Consider the following 18,732-nt stretch of genomic DNA (forward strand, 5'->3'; position numbering starts at 1 on the left):
TCTTTAGCTTTAATTTACTTTTGTGTGAAAGCTAAGCCCAATGAAATTTTTCAGCCAGCAGGGAAGGACGCTTCAGCCCTCACTTTCTTAAGTGAGTTGGAAAAGGCATTTCAGGTCTTCTCTCCAGATGAAAGAGTTTGCTCCTCTAACAGAAGTTTATCTCATCCTCGCCAGCTGCACTGCATACAGGCTGTGTCTGCAATACACCTTTACTCACACTGGAAAGAAGCCAAGTGAAAGCAGGACAATCCCTTTTCTACTGGCGTAACCCATGCTGTTAGTAAATGGATTATTTCCACTAAAATGGGTATTCTCCTCCCAACACCATCTATAATGTTGAAATGACACTTCCCTCTTTGTCTTCTGTTTCCTTACTATAATCACCTCTGGAAAAATCACCACTGTACTATTTGCCTGATCAGTGCCTGTATCATGGTGGCTCTCGACTGAGTTTTTGGCCTGAGGGCACAGCCCTGGCACACACAGCACTGGGAGAGCTTCATTTCACCATCTCCAGGAAAAAACATCCACCTGCCTCACCCAGGCCATTTAGGCACAAACACTCTGACAAGATCCTAAATGACTTGGAGCTGAGCTCATTCGCAGCAATTACTAAAGAACCACACGTGAAGGAGTAAAAGCCCCATGCAGGATTGAGGCTGTGTAAATCCAAATAGTGACACTTGATCGGGTTCTTCTTCTGAGATGCGTCTCCACACAAGAAATTCCATGACGAGGCATGGTACAACAGCCCCAGCTGGTAGGGTTTCCAGGTAGGGTTGGGGGAGATCATTTATATTTTGTGCTTACTGTACCCTTGATATCTCTGTTAAGATCTTTATCACTACCTAATTCAGTCTGATCCATTTAGATCTGTACAGGGACCATTAGTACTTGTATTACAAGAAACTCCACTGACGCAAGTCTATTTTGCTGTTTGTGGTGTATAGAAAATTGCCTCTTTCTAGATACAGGCTCTATTCAAGAGCTTCTGGCTTGTAATTCACATCTGGTTAAGCTTGCAACAGAGGTTTCAAAGCAACTACTAAAATGATTATGGAAAATAAGACTATGAAGACTTGATCAGCAAACAACTGAAGGTTTGAAACACCTGAAGCCTGTGTAGACATGGTATGCAAAGAATGGGAAAGGGAGCAGGGATACAGAGAGATGAGATCACTAGATCTCATGGAACAAAGTGTTCTTGGGGTCTGTTATCCCAAAGCCCCACAAATATGAAGCAAAAATAAGTTCAAACTTAAATCGTTTCTGGGAATAAAAGGAAAGAGACTTACAATTTCATATTCTGAATGAGGCCGTGCTGAAATACCAAATAAACGAGTAAGTCCACCTTCAACCCATCACGTGCCCATTGTTTCCAGCCAGAATTAAGAGAACAAATCCCATCCCAGTTCCTGGAGTGATGGAAGGGTACAAAAGCCAGGCTTCTGCTCAAATGTAGCTTTTTCCACGTTTTGTCAGGCTGGCTGTGAAAGGGACACTTATCAGTTCACTCAGCATTTCATTAGTCGCCGTGCAAAGCTGCAAGGATGACTTACAAGAGCCTTGTTTGACATTAAGTGCTAGTGACAACGTTATCTGGTGGGATTGCTTGTCTGTGACACGCATCTGCCAAGCACAGAAAAAATACCTATGCCACTGTTCCAGAAAAAAAAATAAAAAAGCAAACAAGACACACCAACCAATATGCTTCAAGTCTGCTTTCATGTTGCAAATGAAATGGGTTCGTCATGTTCCACTTTATCCACAGAGGCACAAAATGCAAGTGGCTTGCCTTTCTTCCCCTTTTGACGTGGTCAGAAGACTCCATTATGCCCAGGGAGTACATCAGGCAGATAACTACATTCAATCCATTTAGCTCCATAAAGCAAAGTGGCTGTGCCTGCAACAAATTTCATTTCCCCTTCTGAATGAAACAGATCTTGCAAAGTATTATTTCAGAAAACAGAGTTTAAAGAAAGCACTTGCCTGCAATCTGTAAGCAGCACAAGTATAGGCAGCAGCCTTGTTTTTCTTTCACAGAAGTTTATTGGTGCAAGAGATCTAAGAATTGGGTCCTTACATTTTCACATCTCCTGGTAGATCTGGTTTCCAGATAAAAATATTTGCTTGTGGAAACCTTTCTCCCTTACTAATGCAGTCCACGTGAATGCTGCCCTTAGTTTTAAGGGGAGTAAAGCAATCTGGTAGTCAACAAAAATGTTTTTCTACAGGTACATCACGCTTGCAAAAAATACTTCGTATCCTTGAGCCTGAAGTCTTTCCCCCCCTTCCTGATGTGTGGCATCAAAATATTAGATGGGTTTGCCTGACTTGCTTTCCTAATTCATCACACCCCACTGGGAGGTGTCCCGCCCTGTGTAATTACCCCTCCAACTTCCAGCACAGCACCGCTCCAGACTGATCACGTAGCCCAGATCAGAGACAAGTAACGTACAGCAGGAGAGTGTTTTCTTCTTGCTTCACTTTTCTGCTAGCCTCTGGATAGTGTTACTGAGCCCTGACACTTTCAAGATCAGCCAGAAGGGGCACAACTGATTTCCTGACGTCCTGGAACCCACCCAAACTGTCCATTAGCCTTGAGTTTTGTGAACTTGTAATCAATACATCTTCCAAAAGGCTCACGGGCAACACTACTCCCTCTTAAAAGAAGTTAACTTTGGGTAAATGAAAGTAAGATTTACTGCTTGAGACAGGTGGTGCACAGTAAATAACTCAGGATTTACGAACTGTCACCTGTGAGATTCCACTGATCTGCATGATAAGGGGGCCCTGGAGCACCGGCGCAGGAACTCACCACTGGATCGCTGTTATTTATGTGCATTGCTGTACGAGGACCGGATACAGCTCACGTCTCCACAATGCCAGGCACTATCCAAACCAGGATAGCAGGTCATCAGTCACGCCACTGACAGTGGTAGTCAACCCAACTCGGGGCAGTGTCCCAGGTCTGTAATTCCCACCAGTGTATCCTCCTGCAACTACCCTGCCACCTGCTTCACCTGCAGGTGATGGAGAGCATTGGCGAGCTTGTTCTGGGGCTGGTGAGGGAGCCTTGGTTCCTCGTCACAAAGCTGAGTACTTGACATAATGATCATCATTTTACGCTGGTACTGAACCCCTACCAACCATAGAAAGCCTTTAACATTGCACTGCCAAACACGGGGGTTCTCACCCCTTGATACCTTGCCAGACCCTCACAATTCACCATACACACCTGTTGTACACTGTATGTGGCCCAGATACGTCCCCTCACCTTGCAGGGAGGGCTAGCAGAAGCACATCAGCTCGGGCTTGGCCATGGCAAAACCAAGCCCTGGGGTTTTGCAGCTTCAGAGCCCTTGGTTTGTTCAACACCTAAGAGCTTGTTTAGCATTTTCACAACAAATTCCAGAAATATATTCTTAGTAACACTACTGAAAGTCTACCTCAAGGGACTAAGCATTGTAAGTGACCAAGCCTCACAGAGGGACTATGACACTATCACTCCTGGTGCATGCAACCCACGAAGCTGAGCCATCTGCTTCTCAGCACACAGAACAGAGCCAACCTTCTGGAGCTCCTGGTTACAGGAGCTGCTGGTAGCGTGCGCTGGAGGGGAAAACTTTACTTCATGCTTGTGGGTTTTTACGTCACGCTCAAAAATACGTCTGCATCCCCATCTGTTTTTCACTATAAGACATTGATTTTTTGTGGCAAGGGGGGCATTAATGTGGGGCAGAGACACCCCTATAGAACAAAAGCTGCTTAGAATTACCCGATACCATGTCGTATAAAGACCGTTTCCACCAATAACACAAAGATCAGTGTTGATTGCGGTCTGGTTTCTCTTTTTTCCTTACTATAGGCTCCAATCTTGACTCAAACATACAGATATTTATGTGGTGGGTGACTAACTATTCCAACAATATGAAAATTGCCATGAGCAAAAGTACTCTGAGCCAGCAGTGGAAAAAAAAATTTGTTTCATTTTTTTAAACCAATACCACACGAAATGGAGAAAGCAAGACAAGCAGTGCCAGGGTGGTTAGCAGCATCCCTGGGAAAAGAGCACCCTTGGCTGCACGAGCTGGTTGAAACCTTCCCTGCTGTTACACCCAACAAAGAGACCTGTCTGTATCCAGAGGTCACTTGCTACCAGTTCTGCTGCACCAGGGACAGCAACAGTGCAAATTCCAGCAAAGCTCAATTCAGACAAAAAAGAAACCCCATCAGAAATAAAATTATCAAGTTGCAGTCACGTTCTTTTCCTAGGTTGACGTGTCTCAACTGACAGCCTAATTCTGCCACTGACTTTGCACAAAGAGATATAGAAAATGCCAGAATTTCACTCATTTTCTGGACGTTATTTGTAGTAGCAGGTGATTCTTTACAGAGATACCTGGTGCCTAATTGCAAAAGCAGTTTCACAGTTAATTTGTAAAACAGGTAACTTCAAACAATCTTTGAAAGCTGAAATTCAATTTTGCAGACCAAAACTCCCAAATTTCCAAAGTTACCCAGAAAGAATCATTGAAAAGAAAAACCTGCTCACCTCCAGAACACTGTGGCTTTCTCCATCAGCTGCAACCAGCATTGGCCCCAGCACGGGCTCTACTTCAGGGACAGAAGAGCTGAGCATCACAGAGCAACCAGAGCAAATACTGTGCAGAAGGGTGCACCTTGAAGGAGCTGCTGGTCTGGTACTTGGGAGATCTGGGTTTCCCTTCCACTGCTAGTGCTGCCATTCCTACATGCTCTCAGCCAGCTGCACAATTAGTGCTCCTGTTGAAGAGAAAATGAAAAAAGAAAGATCACATTTTGCTGGTCATCTTGGTTAAAGTGTAAGCCCCTTGCAGTGTGACTATCTTCCCCTGTGTGCTCTGTGCAGCCTGGATGGTCATCGTCAGCCAGGGGCTCCAAACACAAATGCTGATGAGCAGTGGCTGCTGAGTAGCACGTATGTGTAGGTAGCGACACCGAAAGGGACACATTTCATTCTTTTTTCTTCCTCTTCAGGAAGGAAACAGTATGATGAAGATGTGTTAATAAAACGTCAAAAGGAGGCCCAGTTACCAACACATCTTCTTGGAGACATCGCCATTCTCTTGTTTTACAAGGATGGGTGCTCCCACTCCCTGGGACACACACAGACTGCTCTCAGGCCCGCAGCTCGTTCTGTGCTGCACCAGAACGATGCTGACAGCAGTGGAGCTTCTCAGCCAACTCTCACATTTGTCTCAACATCTCTGCTGCCTCTTACACTAGAATCCCTTTGGGCTGGGCTCCTCTTCCTTCAAGGTGGCTTGCCCCTTCCAATGTTGGAAAGGACACGTTACTTTTTATTTCTGAAGGAAGAAATACCTAGCTGTTGTAGCCCCTCCCTCAACCCGTCCTGCTCCTGCACCCTCAGCCTGGTGCACAGGCTCCCATTCCTACACATTTTTGAATGCTTATGCAAAGCAAACAGAAACCCCGAGACTTCTGAGGTTGCACAGGGTCTGGCTCAGGACGAAGTCAAACCAGTGGATTAACAGCCATTAGGGAACCTCAGCCAGCCTTCAAATATCAAACCAAATACTTCCTGCGTGGCTGCGGAGCGCATGCCTGAGGGACAGTGCCCCTTTATACCCAGCCTGCTCCCAGCCACGCTGCATGCGCTTGGGTCTCAAGAGCCCAATAAGCTTCATTCAGCAGGAGCAAAAATAGACAAAGATGAAATCAAATACCATGACATTTTCTCAATGTTTCTAGTCAAACAGAAAATTAAACAGGCTCAGTATTATTGCCAGAATGTTAATTTATGCACCACTTCAGGGAAAGCATACACAGAAGGTCAGGTTTAATGCTGTTATTAGCTGTTCCACTCCTTCCTCCTAGAAACCCTTACAGAGATACTTTCCAACCAAAGGAGGAATATTTAACATCAGGAGGGGGTGGGTGAAGGGCTGGTGTTTTGTAAGGAAGAGGAAAGCAGGGACATTTCACATCACTTGGTGACAGGCAGACCGGGAAGGCACTATCTACCTCAAAATTGTCTCAAACCTCTGCCCACTCATGCCACAGCCTCTGCATATAACAAATGTTGTAGATATACCACAGTGATGGTTTTTGTTTTGTTTTTGTTATGACCCAGTCACAATAAAGTCCATTATCCTGTGCCCACAAAGCAGGTAGTGGGAGAGTTTACCCTCTTCAAAGGTTGAATTAACAAAAGAAACACTAAATTTGGATACAAATTCCAATTATGCAAGGTAAAGGAGCAGACATTTCTGTACCGTGCTCATTAAGGCACTGCAGGAAGGCAGGAGAAATGGCCAAAAGACAGTCGTTTACAAATGGCAGAACCTTTCCAAGTACAATCCTTGCCCCAGGCTTCTTGAAAACAATTCTTGTGACACATTTGTACATTTATGTGAATGTGGAAATTGCATACATCCTTTGAGCTGGAAGTATCCTCCTGTGGATCAACCCCCAGCTTTCACAAAATGCAGAACACTGTCTGCAATAAAGAACTAGGGCTGGCTGCTCTGGCAATACGCACAGAGAATCATCGTGAACAGAAAAGAGGAGAACTTGGAAAGTGTCAAATGCACTGCATCCACAAGGAACCAAACAACAGCTGCAGCTGGGATAATGAATCTCTAAAACCGACAGCACCATTAGTGGAAGAGGGAACCCTCCTTTCCTGAAGCCACACAGCACAGAGATCACAATCCTGGTTTTACCAGCTTACTATGGACAACATCTGATGTGCAGCTTCTCCATTGGGCTATGATAACACTTGACCTGATTTCAGGTTGCCTGAGTTTGCTGGCAACAAAAGAAGTTGCATAGGAAAAAAATGGGCTGATTGCAGATGAAACATGAACCTGAAGCACTTGCTGGAATGAGCATTCATCATGTTCAAGGAGAAGCAAGAGAGTTGAAGGCTGTGATGATTTTTACCTGTTTGAATGAGAAGGTGGCGTTGCAAATACCTCGCAAAATTTCTCTCCTGAATTCATATTTACCAGCCCTCAGAAGTCTCTCTTTTGGAAGATCAAACGTCCTGACTCCTTCCAACTAATTAAATGGATTTCCCTGGGAATAACTTGTAGCTGTCACCTAATCAGATGGCGTGTTTTAATAAATGTTGACTTTCTGGTGTTGAAGTGTCCGATTCCCACAGCATTTTGGTCAGACTATTTACCCTGTTTAGGACCCATCAGTCTAGTCTGCTAACAAAAGTTAGCAGCTCAGTGGAAAAACTGACGCCACCAGTTCAAGCCCCTGTTTCAGGATTTTTCACTGCTTCCTTCATATCCTCCCATGCTGCACAAAGCAAGGCGTTTCTCAGAAACCTAAGCCAGTGTGCCCCAAGAAATGTGTATGAGAGACAACGGTACCTGATGATGTAATTCACACTTCATATTGTACACCTGGAAACATAAGCCTTCATCAGAAGGATTTTAAATTACACTTTACACATTTGGTAAACAGCTTCAGAGGCAGCCTTATGGTGCTGCACTGCCTGGGGCTGGGCCATGCTGCAAGCCAGGATTTGCTGCTCCTTTGCCTCAGTCTGCTGCTACCAAGTCTCTCTTCCTGAAGCACACATCGATGGCAGCTGATGTTCCTGGGAATGCCTTTAGCTGAACAGCTCAGAGAGGCAGCAGAGATGCTCACCTGACACTCCAACACCCACACTGCCACCCCGGACTTTGAGCAGGCTCCACTGCAGCTGGTACCAAGGCAGTGGCACCATGGCTGTCTCCATCTGCAGCAGCTGGGTGCACGGTGAGAGCACGGATGCAGCCCAGGCTTGCTGAGGTAGCTGGGTCAGCACAACATGGTGCAGGCTGTTACTGACTTGCAGGCTCCAGCCACGACTCCTGATTACACAGCATTTACCTCCATCCACGTATGAGCCACATCCCACGTGCAATAAACCTTCAAGGATGCTTGTATCAGCTAAACTCCCCAGCAGCTACTGCTGTTTCATCTTTGCTAGCAGATCAAGCCATGGGTCCCTGAAACCCAGGTATTCAATATTCCTTTCCAGAAATCCTCAGAAACCCCAATTCTGAGAGCCAGGATTTCCACTATCACCAAGTGAAGTTATGGAATTGGCTGGAGTCTTTCTGCTGCTTGACAACTTACTAGGGTCCTGCTCTGCCTGCAGGGGAATTTGTGGTGTGTTGAGGATGTAATTACAGACCAAATAACAGCCTCATGGTGCAAATGTTTGTCAGGCAGAACCATCATTACTTACTATTTCATTAGGATCTTCCTGATTTTCTTCCTTTTGAGAAAACTGAAAATTTAGCACGTCACCAACATTCCTTATGGCTTTTTGGAGACTATCAACTGCTTTTGGACATATCAAGAAGCTTGGCGTTCCTTGGATTTGTCTCAAGTCCTTTCCCAAATCAAACAAACACTGAAAGAAAGCTGCAGCAACTTGACTAACAGCTAATAAAAGTTTCCAGAAAAATGCTTTCAGGAAAAGAAAACAACAAATACAACGAGCAAAAGAATCACAGAATTATTAAGGTTGGAAAAAACCTCAAAGATCATCTGGTCCAACCATCACCCTACCACCACTATCACCCACCAAACCATGTTCCCAAGCACCACATCCAACCTTCCCTTGAACACCCCCAGGGATGGCAACTCCACCACCTTCCTGGGCAACCCGTTCCAATGCCTGACCATTCTGAGAAGAAGTATCTCCTAATTTCCAACACGAACTTCCCCTGGTGCAACTTGAGGCCATTCCCTCTTGTCCTGTCACTACCTACCTGGGAGAAGAGGCTGACCCTCAACTCACCACAACCTCCTTTCAGAAACAGTGATAATTTCTGAAGTCATTCACTAGAAAGGACTTAAGTTGTCCTGATACGTCCCAGAGCTGTCAGCAGCACCACTGCTTTGTCACCACTGCAGGTGACAGAAAAGGCAGCTCAAGTCAAACCAGCTGCAGCAAAAGAGCCACTTGCTGAAAGACTCTTCATTTACTGTTTAAAATCAATAATGTGCTGAACCAGTGATGTAGTTTTCAGTCCTTTTAGAAAGAAGAAGACCAAAGTGTAGAACAGAACCACAAGAGAGGTGATAACCTGGACTGAAACAACCAGCAGGCCTCTTGAGAGCACTCATTCTGCCCTGGCAATACAACTGTGGAGCAAGCACACCTGGTAACTCATACCACTTCACCACTGGCAGAATACTTATGCCCAAATACCCTGCGTTATCACATGCAGCTGTGCCCAAGCCTTGAGACATGTCTGGTGATGTTGCATTTGTTTTCCAGCAGGACTTAGAGGGATGCAGTTCCCTGCCAGGAGTTTTTTTAGGGCTATCACAAACCACACGCGAATTCCTCACATATAGCCAGCACCACAATAAGAAATATTTCCAATAAGAAATGTTTCACAATAAGAAATATTACCACAGCCTTGCAGTACGACTCATTAACACACTGAGGTCACTTTGGGTGACACTTGCAATGCCACCAGAGATGACAACTCTGCAGACACTTGCTCGGTGTTGGAGTAGTAAGACTTGAGTAGGCACCAGACTTTTTAAGGTTTCTTGTGAGAAGGTGTTCCTATGCATTCAACACCAGAGGCCACCTAAATGAGGCACAATAGTTGAGCTAAATAGAACATTTAAATGAAGGAGGCTTAGGGCACAGCAAGAGAAAAGAGGCCAAATGGAAGAGCTCTGATAAACTTGCAAAGCACAGAAAAGGCCACGAGAGACACTGGACTACTTGCATGACCAAGAGGTCAATCTTAAAAAGTGTTTATCTTCAACTAGCTTTTCAGAAGTGAACTTTCTGTTAAGTAAATTGGCTCTCTCTTCCACTTTGCTGTCTTCTCCTCCAAACCAGTATGAACATAACATGGCTAAGTCTTCTAGCTCTCCTTCTAACAGCTGAAGTGCATCACCAGGGACATAAACAGAACACATAGGACCCTCTGTTAGTGAAAACTAGGCTAATAAGTTGTTCTCACACAAGACAAACTTAGAGAGCAACTTTTTTTTGGGGGGTTAAGTGGGGTTAACGGTTGGATGAGAAGCACATTCCAGTGTGATTTCACTGCTGAAATGGAGCCATCCCTGGGGTGGAGTCCTGCAGCTGCTGGTAGCACACATTTTGCTCAATATATCCAAAGAAAGAATTATGCGAGTAATCAACCAAAACAGCTGAGGATACATCAGCATGAGGGTAGGACACTGAGGTGAAGCATTCTTGTTCTTGCTACATACACCAAGTGACTTCTGCTGTCCCCAAGTGGTATTTTTCCAGCCATACTGGCTGTCAGTGGGGAGGAGGACAGGCAGCAGGTTGGTGGCACCAGTGCAGAGGGAAGCTCTCCATCAGCAACCTGTGGTGCCCGTCCCACACTTGTGCTCCTCTCCCTCATGGACTGCAGCTGCAGAGCAGGGAGCTCTGAGGGACGTCAACGCCTGTTAATATTCAGCTGGCAGTCACCGAGGCAAGAGAGATGGCCTTCTCCTTCACATCTGCCAGAAGGTGGCCAGGCAGCTGATAGCTGTACAGTGCTATCAGACACACACAGCAAGACATCAGCTACTAATTTCTCACGTTTTTTCCCCAATCTCCTATACTCACGCCTTGCCAGCTTGCTTCACCCTTAGCAGGCTGAAACCATTTCATATCCTGCTGGCTTTATTCCAGCTGTCTTGACACAACACAGCTTCTCCTATTTCTAATCACACATTTCCTGGCATTATCCCCACTGGAAACCTCCAGTTCTGATAACGTTCGATGACCTTTCCCTTATTATTTCCCCACGACGCTCTTCAGTCTCTGATAGGTTCTAAAATTGGGATTTGCCTTCCTGGAAAGCCAGACGCTCAGGGTGAGTGACTCACGAGCCTTGGCATGCAGCTCCCGCAGCCCGGGACACAAAGGCAGCACCTTCCCCCACATACAGTGGAGCTAACAGTAGGAAGTATTATTTTGCAGGGCTGTGCTCAGTGATTTCCTAGAAAAGCAACAAAAATGCCACATGTGTTTGTGTTTCCATGTGAATTCAGCACAAGGAAATCCACACAGGCCACATGCAGTTTAGAAATTGTAGGTGTTAGGAGCCTCATGTCTGCATAATGTCTTGCCTTTGGTATGCAGTAAACATTCCACATCTTTAGGGGAAACTCCCACATAGCCAGGAGAAGGAGGACTTTTAAAACCCAAGATCCTAACTTCAGCACAAAGGCACGAGCAGACAATAAATTTTACATCTGCTGAGGGAGCGTCCAATTTCACTCCATTATTTTGATACGCTACTTTAGTGGAACAATTATGCAAGAGCAATTGCAGACGGACCAAAAAAAAAAAAAAAAAGAGCTCTGAAGACAGAAGGATGTCTTAGAGGTAAGGCATTGGCAGAGACTTGTGAGATCCAGCCCTGCCAGGCATCAGGCCACACTGCAGAAGACAAGGGAGCCAGATTCTTACTGAGCCTTGCAGCTCGCAACCAGAGCCTTGTTCAGAAAGAAAAGGCAGCTCTTATCTCAGCACCAAAAAATCAACAGCCACTCAGAGCATGATGCTAAGCAGTTGCTAAATCACATCCTCCACATCTGAGGGATGCTGATGGGCATTGCCTTTCTGCAATACATTTCTGCCTGTCACCTGGGGTCACGAGCACGTGTTTTCTTGTCCCTCTGCTGTCCTTCTCTGTGATAGGGGCTGATGTCCTAATTTTCCTTTGTTTCCAGCTTTATATCTGATTTTAAGGGATCATTTTTAAATAAAAAATTCTATTTCAAAACGCAGAATGCTTCAACCTGGAAGACAGAGAAAATGGAAAGCATTTGAACCTAAGCACAAATGTCACAACCAAGTCAGCTCGGGCGAATGCCAGAGTATATGTGCACAGCTTCACACACCTTATCCCCATCTGTCCCCAACAGGCAGAACAACTGTAGGAGCTACAGGAGCTCTGAGGCCACTGGGAAAATATCAGAGCATCTCCAGCTTTCCCAGGTGCACAGACAACCCAGACACTTCACACCAGGGAGAGAGAAAAACCACCACAATTTCCACTACAGAATTACTGGGGAGAAAAAAAAAAAAGAAAAAAGAGAGCTTACACAATTCAACACCCCTCTGAAGGAAGAGTCATGTGGAGAAACATTATTTGAAAGGAAAAAAATAAAAGAGCCATGAGGTCATTTATATTGATTCCAGGCTGAACCTTGTAGATTAATTATGGGGGAAAAATAGGTATTGACAGCTGGATGTTGACTCTAAGCTGGTTATTAGAACAAGGCAGGTCGAGTGTGATCTTTAGAGGAAACAGCTTCTGATAGGGTCCTGGCGCTACGTTTCTTAGGTAACTGGACTCCATCCAAACCATCTGGCTCTTCTGCATTTCATGCTAACAAAGAGTACTTCACAAAGCCTGGAAGAAAATCCTGTACAAGAAAGGTAAGAATCACGCTCAGAAATGTGCCATCCAGGAGATATTTGATATATTTTTGGAAGACTGGAGTTAGAAGAATGAAGATAGGGAAAGAAAAAAAAAAAGCAGAAAGAAATGTTCATACCCAAGAAAAAACAAGACAGTCCCTGCATTGTCATGTGTGGTTTTGCATTATTTGACCTTACTGAAGCTGAAAGCCTCTTTCTCAGGGAGCAGAGAACAGCAGACTCAGGACCACAGCTCCTGAGGCTGTGTCTTGGCTCATCTGAGGAGAGCGACTCGAGCAGGACAAGTTAAGAGCTTTTTAAACCCAAACACAGTGGTGGTTTCCTCTTACACAGAGATGCCCAAGCAAAATCACCCCAGCCCAGATCACAGCTTCCTCAGCCATCAGGCAAAAATATGGGACTTCGAAGTTCCAGTGCCTCCTTCCACTTAATCCACTGGATTCAATCTCAGTTGCTAAAGCTAAACTGGACTCATGGGGATGCTCATCGTGAGGCACAGGAATGTGACCGTGTCCTTCACATCTATTCATTTGTAGCAGGATCAGCACACGGACTGTGAGTCTGCGATGACAAACCTGTGCAAAACTGACAGCTACAGAATATTTGGCAGTGAAAAGGCATAATCAGGGTTTTCAGCAAATGCTCCTAATCTGCTCTCTAAGGCAGGTGGGAGCTTATTGGCAAATTCCTTGAGTTCAGCTGGGTGCCAGAGGGTTTTTCCCCAACTCAGTTCAGCCAAGTGCTTTGTCACCACCTACATACATGGTTATTCTAGGAGGGTACTGGGAACCCCTGGTCAGTACTGGGGTGGTCTCAGCAGTGCTGGGCACTCTGGGAGGATGCTAGGGGTATTCCAGGCAGTACTGGGTGAACAGGATGGGTCTCCTCTTTGTCAGCAAGGCATAGGGACAAACAACAGTGGAACACAGCAAAGTGATTGACCTCTGGCAGCTTTTAGTCCTCCTATGATACCTCATATGTGTCACAGCTCATCTGTGTTCACCCAGGTTCCTACAAGCGCTGCCTCTGCAGCAGGTGCTCCCATGCAGAGAACCCACCAGCTCACTGAGCCCCCCACCACGGCCTGGTCCCTGCTGCAGAGGGGTGGGCAGGACAAGATGTGGGTGCTCCAAGTTAGCCACGAGGTTTGCTCAGCAGCATGGGAACCTCTCCAGTCCTCCATCCAGGAGACACAGCACCCCGCTGTGTCTTTGCATGCATTTTAAACTGCAAATGCAAACAAACAAAAGCACGCAATAGGACCTTCCATGCCTAATAGTTACTCTTGGAGTTCTCATCACCTGGGGGTGGACCAGATTCCAGTATGAGGGCTGATATAAAAACCAAAAGCCCTCAATTTGATACTTTTTAAGGAGGGGATGGGGACCTGGCCCTCATCACAAAGCAGAAGCAGCACCAGAGAGTGTAATGACCACAGTTACCTTCTACTGAGAGGCAGCAGCTATTTAATCACAGCCAATTATTCTGAAACAAGTCTAATTTTGCACTTTCACATTTTACAGCCATGATTAAAAGATGAGAGAGACCAACACCACATAACAGGCTCCTAACTCAGCCAAAACTATGGGATACAGTAGCTGATTGCAGGAAATAGCTTTCTATGGACACCTCACACTGGCTCTCAAAATTATTTTGGTCCATGAGAAAAACGAAACAGGATGGCTCAGCCATCCTGTAATTACTCTCATGATCTGCTGTGAAAGAGGTGGTTAAAAAAAAAAAAAAGTCAGCATGTCGCATTTTCATTCATGTATTTTTAGGTTTTCAGATACAACTATGTATGTAACTATGTATGGGATCGGCCTATTCCTTAGGTTTAAAAAATAGAAGAAGAGTGATAACCTTTCCACCCAACCAAATATTGTATGTATCTGAATATATGTATGTAAGACCACAAGGACTGAAGGATAAAGCATCATACATGCTGTACACCAGCTGGCATCAGCTTCTCCCTCTTCAGCTGACTACTGCACACCTCTGGAGCATCCTACTACCCAAGGGAGACTGCCTCCACTCTTGAAGAATGATAGAATCATTAACGTTGGAAACACCTCAAAGATCATCTGGTCCAGCCATCACCCTACTATTACTGTCACCCACTAAACCATGTCCCCAAGCACCACGTCCAACCTTTCCTTAAACACCCCCAGGGACGGTGACTCCACCATCTCCCCGGGCAACTCATTCCAATGCCTGACTGCTCTTTCTGAGAAGAAATGCATCCTCATCTCCAACCTGAACCTCCCCTGGCACAACTTGAGGCCATTCCCTCTAGTCCTATCTCTAGTTACCTGTAAGAAGAGGCCGACCCCCAGCTCCCCACACCTTCCTTTCAGGGAGCTGTAGAGAGCAATGAGGTCTGCCCTGAGCCTCCTCTTCTCCAGACCAAACACCCCCAGTGCCCTCAGCTACTCCCCATAGGACTTGTGTCCCAGGCCCTGAACCAGCTTTGTAGCCCTTCTTTAGACACACTCCAGAGCCTCGATGTCCTTGCAGCAGGGGGCCCAAAGCTGAACCCAGCACTCGAGACATGGCCTCACCAGAGCAGAGCACAGGGGGACGATCACCTCCCTAGTGTGCTGGCTGCACTACTCCTGACACAGCCAGGATGCCGTTGGCCTTCTTGGCCACCTGGGCACACTGCTGGCTCGTGTTCAGGTGAGTATCAACCAGCACCCCCAGAGCCTTTTCCTCTGCACAGCTTTCCAGCCACTCTGCCCCAAACCTGTAGCATTGCATGGGGTTGTTGTGGCCAAAGTGCAGGACCCGGCACTTGGCCTTGTTGAACCTCATCCCATTGCCCTCTGCCCATCGACCCATCCTGTCCAGGTCCCTCTGCAGAACCTTCCTACCCTCCAGCACATCAACGCTTCTCCCCAGCCTGGTGTCAGCTGAAAACTCACTAAGGGTGCACTCCATTCCCTCATCCAAATCATCAGCAAAGATATTAAAGAGGATGGGCCCCAACACCAGCCCCTGGGGAACACCACTCATGACTGGTGGCCAGCTGGATTTCACCACTACTCTCTGGGCCTGGCCATCCAGCTAGTTTTTAACCCAGCAAAGAGTGTACCTGTCCAAGCCATGGGCTGTCAGCTTCACCAGGAGAATGCTGTGACAGGCACCATGCACACCAACCAACAGTCCCACCCATGGTCCCACTTCATCTTTTGGAAAACAACCTCCAAACCATCCTGAGTGCCGTTATTTCACAGTGGCTCACTGCACACTTTGCCAATGCATCTCAACATTTATGGTGAGGGATCCCCCTCTGAAGCAAGAGAAGGCAGCTCTCACTGTGGCAGGGACCATCAGGAGTCTGCAGTCCTTCTGTATGCCCCTTGAGCTGCAGGATTGCAAGCTGAGTATGACTGAAGTTGATGAACCCAGGCTGGAGGATCCACTGAGCTTGGGTTGGGCGCCTAAAATTAGAGGCAGTGAATGTGGCTACACTACAGGCCTACTGCACAGCCCAGGGTGAGCCCAGACAAGTCACCTCTAATAGACTTCCCTTTAGACCCAAAGTGACTTGTGTTTCTCACAAGCCTGCTGTTATCTCCATTTCCTTGTGTAAATTACAGGCAGGAGCCCCAACCAGCACAGGGCCAGATGGCACCCAGTGCTGCCCCATGCAAGGCCAGTGAGACGCCTACCGCTGGGGATGGTTGCTGCTAGGTTTGGGTAGGTGCAGAAGGGATGGGAAGTGTTTCTGCAGCAGTAGCTTCAGAGCAAGTTCATTCCTCCAAGCCCAGATCAAGGTCTACGCTACAGACAAAGCTTTCAGTCCCCTTCTCCATTACCTCCTGGGAGCCCTGTGGCCACCACAAGCCTCACAGCCACCATGTGGGCTGCTGTGGCCCCTGCACTCAGCTGTCCCCACAACCTGCTGCAGATCTACCAGACAGACAGGCAAAGAAACCTCCTATTTTAAACAAAACCATCATCCAACAAATGTACCAAAACACTTTTCTTAAACATTAACCAAAAAAAAGTTCCAAAATGCTTGTTTTGACATTTCTGAAATGAGTCACCAGGAATACTTCGGGGTATTTATAAAATCTGTGTTTAAAGGAAGAGGTATAAATAGAGTTTAGGTTTTTATTTAAAGTGAAGATAGGGAAAAGGAGCTGAGATTTCTTGTTTGTTTGTTGTTGGGTGGTTTGGGGAGGAAGTTTTTCCTGAACCTGGATACAATCTCAAAACAAGACAGAGACATCAACTCTTGAAATTTTCCACAGACAGAAAATACTTCTCCTGAGCATCCCTAGTCACCACATCCATTGCTTACATTTCCCCATCAAAACTGTCGCGTTTCAAGCAAGCTTACATTCCCAGTCAGCAAATTAAGGTTGCAGAGGCCTGGATTCAAGGAAAAAAAGCATGCGCACACACACAAAAAAACATGCTAACAGTTACAAGCAACAAAACCCCAATGGAACAGAGTCTGGAAAGTTCAACATCAGCCTGGCCAAGAGCTTTTCCCCCATGTAACATTTTTGGAACAGATGAGCTAGTAAACAGCATACCAGGCTGATGTGCACCATATGACAGAAACCTGCAAGGACAGTGCTCCCCCAGCCCCAGACTCAGGACCACAGACACAGCAGAGTAGGCAGGATGGGCCCCTGGTTTGGTCCTGCGAAGTTCAGTTCTCCTCTGTGAGATGAGTCGCAGGGCTGGGAGAGGGGAAGGCACCCATCCTGCTGTGGCATTGGCTACACTTGTCCTTCATCTCTGTCCCTTCACAGACCACTTCAGCCTGAAACCACTGACAAGAAGCTGTCCAAGTGGACAGGACTAGGAGACCCCATGCAGGCTCCACACCACCACCTGATGAAGGTGGCCAGCAGGGCACTAGGGTCACCACAGCATGCCCAGGGAGGCTCAGTGTGCTTTGGTCTGTCATGGGCTTTTTTTAATGCCAAACCAAGACCCAGCTTGCCCGATGGATTTTGGAACCTGTAGGCTGAGCAGGTGCACATTGGCTGCTCACTAGCAGATAGCTGCTCACCCCATCCGTCAGATGGGCACCACAGGTCTCCAAGCAAGTACATCTGCTCTGAACACAGCCAACTGCCTTTCTCAGGCTGGGGGGTCTCTGAATGGTGTACAGAAACCAACACCAATTTATGGTAGTCAAAGCCAATCTGTCTGCAGAAGTAACCTCATTATCTGTGACAAGCTGAACTCCAGAGCCCAGTCATGCTTTCAGGGTAATAACTGAAGGATATGGCTTATCTTGCTGCTTCCATGTGGCGATTATAGATCCAGTTGGCTGGATTTTTATCTGTCAGCTGGCTCTCTGGAGGTGAACGGGTGGGATACGGTGAGGAGTATCAGCTGGGAATACAGATTTAGCTCCAGAGCAGCAAGCAAGCATTTGGGCTGTGCTGTCTCCAGGCTTGGAGTGGTTTCAGCCAATCCCCCAAACCAGTAGGAAGCGTCAGAGTCCAGCCCAGTGGAGAAGGCAAACATCTGAGTAAAGCAGTCCCAGGAATTGAGGCAAAAGGACTGCATGGCTGGTATTAGAGTAGGGCAGGAAACAATGTTATCATCTGAGGGGAACGTGGTATTTTGCAATGTTCTCCTGTCCAAGATCAGTGAAAAAAGTCTTACTAAGAGTTTTTGGCAAACCAAGTTAAAAAAAAAAATAAAGTCTTAGTTTAAGCATTCAATCTGCACTGATGTCTCTGCCAGTCCTCCTTCCCCTCCCTAGTTTGCTTTTAAATTTAAAGGACGGAAGAGCAGGGGTTTTTTTGTTTGTTTTTAAGTTGCAGTTTTCCATTTTTCTAAGCATTAAGCACCACAAAGACAGAAGGCCAACCTGTCCCAACTCCCGCAGGCATCTCCCTGCCCAGCTCCCCACTCGCTTCCATTGAGGGTCACAGCCATCACTTCTGTACCAGCTTTTGGCAGTCAGTCTTCCCTCCCTGCTGCTCAGCAAGGGAATAATGAGCTTGAAAAACCACTCACATGATAAACACGCAGGAACTATGGGCTTTCTGCTAAAACAAAGCCAGACATGTAGGATCCGTGATGCAGCCAGAAATTACCCCATAGCTGCATATTTGCAGCTTTGCTGCTGCACCCTATTCCAGAGGCCCCCCAGCTATGGTGACTGAGTGCCTATGGGACCAGGTGAGGAGTTTAATGAATTCGTGGCCAAACAAGTGAAATGCTGTGTGTGGAGCAGACAGGCCCAGGGGAGGTCCTGAGCTGCTGCCATTAAACAAATCCCTCACCCTTACCTCTTTCTTGTG

At 46.5% G+C, this 18,732-nt stretch overlaps 1 long non-coding RNA gene across 1 annotated transcript in view; it reads right to left on the bottom strand.

Annotated features, from left to right (window-relative positions):
• Positions 1–18,732, bottom strand: part of LOC311442057 — a 253,673-nt gene that overhangs the window by 109,773 nt on the left and 125,168 nt on the right. Inside the window, exon 12 of the long non-coding RNA XR_014696436.1 lies at positions 4,556–4,785. This is a non-coding gene — a long non-coding RNA (uncharacterized lncRNA). The remainder of the gene's footprint in view (positions 1–4,555; positions 4,786–18,732) is intronic.

The sequence above is a fragment of the Aythya ferina genome (assembly GCF_964211825.1).
Source record: "Aythya ferina genome assembly, chromosome: 10".
NCBI classification, from domain to species: Eukaryota; Metazoa; Chordata; class Aves; order Anseriformes; family Anatidae; genus Aythya; species Aythya ferina.